Source organism: Homalodisca vitripennis, unplaced genomic scaffold (genome assembly GCF_021130785.1).
Source record: "Homalodisca vitripennis isolate AUS2020 unplaced genomic scaffold, UT_GWSS_2.1 ScUCBcl_5519;HRSCAF=12275, whole genome shotgun sequence".
In the NCBI taxonomy this organism is placed as follows: domain Eukaryota; kingdom Metazoa; phylum Arthropoda; class Insecta; order Hemiptera; family Cicadellidae; genus Homalodisca; species Homalodisca vitripennis.
The window spans coordinates 27,227-33,226 of record NW_025781643.1 but is presented as its reverse complement, the minus strand read 5'-3'; positions in this window follow the sequence as shown (position 1 = coordinate 33,226).

The window sequence follows — 6,000 nt, the reverse complement described above, 5'->3', positions numbered from 1 at the left end:
AGGTTTTTTTTCTCAAGTTGAAGTATATATTTTAGGTTTAATTCAATTACATTTCTGACGCCACAGTTGAGTCCCTGTCCTAATATCCCAATCAAGGAAATAAAATCAGGCCAAATCTAAAAACCAAAAAAAACCAGAAAACCTTTGGCCAAATACATATACTTCCGGCCCTTTTAATTTACATCCGTTGAAAGATATCTCCAGTGTTTAAGTTGACTTAGTCTTATTGTCCCATTAAGAATATATATATATATATATATATATATATATATATATATATATATACAGGGTGTATATTATGTCTGGAAACACCCAAATATATCCTTTAATAATTTAAATATAAATTTTGAAACCTCTTACAATCGTGATAGAGATTGGGCATCTACTTTTTGGAACAATGTTTTGTTATGTCACACCAACGGGGGACGTCCTGCCGAGGGTATCGTGAAATATTCTTAATGGAAGCCTACACCTTGTGATACATAATTTTAAAGGTAATAGCTTACTGAATTGAATGCCACAAACCGCATCTCAAGGGAATTATTCTATCAGAAAATAGAGCATTTTTAGTATTGAAAAATTTACTGATGTTTCAACAATGTAATTTTAACATGGTTCTTGCCACAAAATGTGTTACACTAATCTTTTAGCATTTTTTTTAAATGTTCAATTAAATTAATAACAAAAATTTCATTTTAAGCTGGTTCTATTAGCACAAATTTGCCAGTTTTTATTACAGTACAATTATGGAAATACTTATGTTATTGATTTCTTATTACAAATTAAAAAATAATGTATGCTGTTATAAAAGTCTTACAACAAACGTTTTACCTGCATTTTGGTGTCAAAGCAATTGTTCGAACTGTGTTCCTTCTACGGTTTGACAATGAGCCATATCTTGTGTAAAAATGATTCGACAGAGTTGCCTAACATTTCTTCAGTTATAAAAAGCAATCTCCTCTATAATCCTGTTTCTTAGGTCTTCCAAATTATGAGGCTTTCTTCTATAAACATTGGATTTTTAATGACCCCATAGGAAATAATCGATTGGTGACAAATCCGGAGATCTTGGAGGCCATTCGATTTCTCCTCTTCGGCCAATCCATTTATGAGGAAACCTTAAATCCAAATACTCTCTTACCTGTCTCCCCATAATGGGGTGGAGCACCATCCTGCTGAAACCATACATTATCAAAGTATTCTCCTGATGCAATTTGAATAGCTGAGATTATTTCATTTTGGAGCATATTGTAGTAAAGTTCGGCATTTAAATTTCCATTGATGAAAAAGGGTCCAACAATTTTGTTACGTAAAATTCCACACCATACGTTCAGTTTTTGTGGTTGCTGTGAATGGGACTCAGTAATCCAATGTGGGTTTTCACTAGCCCAGTAAACGGCAATTGTGCCTGTTAACATTGCCATTTAGGAAAAAAGTTTGCCTCATCAGAAAATAGTATGTTGGTCAGAAAATCTCTATTGTCAATCACATTTGCGCATCACAAGTTCACAAAAACTCAACTCTTCTGTCGTAATCATCCTCACTTAACTGTTGGACTAAATGAACTTTAAATTGTTTGTATTTATTAATTTTCAAAATCTTACTCACAGACATAGGGTGCATATCATGTTGCTGTGCAGCTTTTCTGAGCGATGTATGTGGGTCTTCAATAAATGTTTGCAAAACATCTAGTGCACGTTCTTTCATCTGTTGCAGATTGTATCCTACCCGACTTTGGCCGATTACGTACACTCCCTGTCATTTCAAAACGCTCAATAGTTTTTGATATTGTTGAAACACTTATGGGATTCCTTTCTGGGGAAAGTGTCATTAAACAAATTACAAACTTTCCCGATAAGATCTTTGACGATCGCCATATCCTTGCATCATCAACAGAGTAATTCGTTCTCTTTCAGACAATTCCATTAAAATGCCAAATAAAAACTGAACTACTGTAATTAGATAACTTGTTGACAGCAATGCTTCAGAGACACTGATTAACTCGACAGGAATGATATGACCTTTGTCCATTTATAATTCCCAAGCTTAGACCTGTCTAGTGAAAGCTCCATGCTCAACAAACTGAAACCTGTAGACCAGATGATTAATAACACAATAATGTTTCTCATAGGCTAGTGACCTTTGTCTCTTTAAACCTTCCTGCTGACTGGAAAACACCAAGTACAGATTCATAAGTAATCAGAGAAAGTGACTCATAAGTTTTATTTCATTGTAAAAAAAAACTGGTAAATTTGTACTAATGAAACCAGCTTAAAATGAAATTTTTGTTTTATTTAATTGAACATTTAAAAAAATGCTAAAAAAAATTAGTGTAACACATTTTGTGGCAAGAACCATGTTAAAATTACATTGTTGAACATCAGTAAATTTTTCAATACTAAAAATGCTCTATTTTCTGATAGAATAATTCCCTTGAGATGCGGTTTGTGGCATTCAATTCAGTAAGCTATTACCTTTAAAATTATGTATCACAAGGTATAGGCTTCCATTAAGAATATTCACGATACCCTCGGCAGGACGTCCCCCGTTGGTGTGTGACATAACAAAACATTGTTCCAAAAAGTAGATGCCCCAATCTCTATCACGATTGTAAGAGGTTTCAAATTTATATTTAAATTATTAAAGGATATATTTGGGTGTTTCCAGACATAAATATACACCCTGTATATATATCTTATATATATAAAAATCTTGAGTCACGATGTATGTTGCCAATAAACTCCAAAACGACTGAACCAATTTCAATCAAATTTCACATGTATTCGTAATTTAGTCTAACTTAGAAGATAGGATAGTTATTATCTGAATTATTCGCTTATGTCGTGAATATAAACGAATAAAATGAAGAAAAGTTTTCAAAGCGCCTGCACATTATAACCTGCAATTACGAGATAGATACGTATATTAAACAGTGAAACACTATTTGAAGGCGCTAAGTTATGATGTATAATTGTCTAAACTAAATTTTTGGTTGAACTTAAAGGTTGAGTGGTAGACCACTTTGTAATAAAATACATTATGCATGTACAATACATTTTTGACATATTTTCTTGATCGTGACATCAAGGTAAAATCTACATCGGGGTTGGAAATATAATTTACTTCAACCAGAAATGCTCATACGCGGGCAAAACTTACGAAAAGTGTGCGAAGCCGCGGGAAACAGCTAGTATATATATATATATATATATATATATATATATATATATATATATATATATATATATATATATACAGCCATTTTACCAACGAATGGTCTAAAAGCACCTATTCCCACATTTCATACAGTCTAATGATAAACATTTCACACAGTTCAGTTTGCCTTGTCCTTATAAAGAAAATATATACATATGTTGGTTTTCAAGCCCAAACGTCTACTACTGACCCTTGTAATCTATTTATGGTCTAAGATACTTCAAATGCCATAATTGGGTTTGCCTTTTTATTACGACAAAGAAAATAAATATACTTTCGTACGGCTGAAAAATGGTATAATAATTATTTAAATTATTATTATTTATATAATAATAATTTACTATTTTATCAAAGAACTTTTTAGTAAAGGAATCACTTGTTATTCAAATTGTTCTATTATTAATTTTATGCCACGTGGAAACATTGCAGTTTTAAATCTTATCCCCTTGTATATGAACCCTTTGAATACGAAGAGTAATCTTTGAAGAACTCATGACTACAACTGCTCCCGAAGTCTCACTTACATCTGTCAAAATAACCCACATAGCACCCAACAGTATCAAAAATTTTTCATTGAAATATTGGTAATGTTTCAGATACATTTCAAAACATATCTGCTTAGTTTCAGACACGTATCTAACTGACGAGAATGTCCTCTCATGTTTCATCACAAATATATGTATACGTTGCAAAGTAACATATCTGATACATTTCAAAGTAACATACCTGATACATTTAAAAGTAACATATCTGATACATTTCTAAATAACATATTCGATATGTTTCAAAGTAACTTATACGATATGTTTCAAAATAACATATCTGATACATTTCAAAATAACATATTTGATATGTTTCAAAGTAACATATCTGGTACATTTTATAGTAAATTATACGATACGTTTAAAAGTAACATATCTGATATGTTCAAAGTAATATATTGGTTACGATATATGGACAAACACGTAACTAGCATGTTTCAGATACCTTTATTTACCATTATTAGTCTCTGAAATGAAAATGATATTAGAATTTTATGTGAATAGCAAGAATGGACAAGAAAAATTAAAATGTATTATTTTAAGTTTAGTTTTTTTTTTTTTTTTTTTTTTTTTTTTTTTCCTTTGGGATATTGGGGTGGATTCATAGATCCTCACACGTCAACCTGAGCTTATTGTGTGCCCCTTTGATGTTAGAGGGGTAAGCCTATCTTCGTTGCCCTTAATTAGGCTAAGAAGCTTTTCCCATCTGGTAGCATCTGGTTCGTCGCCTGGTTGTTTGTCACCGAAAAAGAGCCCTTCTCCTTGCTCCCAGTCTCTCACAGTCCAGTATTATGTGTTTTGCAGTCTCTTCAGACTTATTGCAGAGTCTACACTCCGAGGCCTCATTTCGTAAACCTAGAGTGTTTTAGGTGTTTCCTGAAGTGGCCGTGTCCAGTGATCAAGGCAATCACTTGCTTAACCCGATCCCTGCCCAGCCCCATCAGCCATCTGGTGAATCCGGAGCTAGAATCGGCAAGCAGTCTTTTGCCGAGTGCTTGTCCTTGGTGACTCTGCCACCGCACGCGGTGTGTCTTCCTGGACCATTTGTTTATACTTTGGTAAGCGGCTGACTTGCTTATACCACAACTCGGTTCTGGACCGATGTATGGCATGCTTGCTCGCTTTTGGCAAGCCTGTCGGCGCATTCGTTTGCCACCTATGCCTGTGTGGCCCGGTACCCAACCAAGACGCACACAGTTGCGTGATCCAAGCTTGCAGAGAGTGTTAAAGCACTCCCACACAAGCCTGGATGAAATGCTGTTGGATCAAGAGCTTTAAGAGCTGCCTGACTGTCTGACATTATACAGATGTTCATTCCCTGGTACCTTCTGGTGAGGCCTAGGTTGGCACAGGCTAGGATACCATAGATTTCGGCTTGAAATATGGAGCAGTTCCGACCCAAACTGCCGCTAAGGGCAGTTCTAGGGGATTGACTAAACACTCCATATCCAGTTCTACCCTTAATAAGCGAGCCATCCGTGTACCAGACAATGCTCTTTCTTATTGTTGGGATGTTATCTTGCGATTTCCACTCATCTCTGGAGTAGAAGTCAACAGAGAATGGCTTATTGAATACGAACTCCGTTCTCATTGTGTCGGAGACCATTTCGAGAATAGCGCTTGGGTTTACAGCCTCAGTGATGGCGCCATGGCTCGCGTTAGACGCGCCATTCCTCCACAAGCCAGCAACCATCAGCCGATAAGCTGACTTACGCGCTTCAGCTTTTATATGGACATCAAGAGGTAGAAGTCCTAAAGCCACCTCGAGGGTCGCTGAGGGACTGCTCCTGAATGCTCCGGTTACAAAGATTGTGCCAAGCCTTTGTAAGCTTTCAAGCTTGGCTTTGGCAGTTACCTGATTCACCTTTTGTCCACCAGACTAATGAACCATAAGTGATTTGAGGCCTTACAACTGCTTTGTAAAGCCATAGTGCTATGTGGGGGTTTTACGCCCCATGAGAATCCTGCAAGTCCTCCTGGACGTCATGAGCGCCCACTTTGCTTTGTGCAGGATATTATTAAGATGATCATTCCACGTAAGCTTATGATCTAGAGTCAGTCCTAAATATTTGACTGTCTTTGACCACTCCAGCTGAGTGGATGCGAGTTTCAGCCTAGAAAGAGACTCTAGGTTCTTTTTCCTAGTGAATGGTACAACTACTGTCTTAGAGGGATTTACTTTCAGTCCCCTCTCCCTGACACCCAGTTGTGTACATGTTGAAGGTTGGTGGTATTCATGATA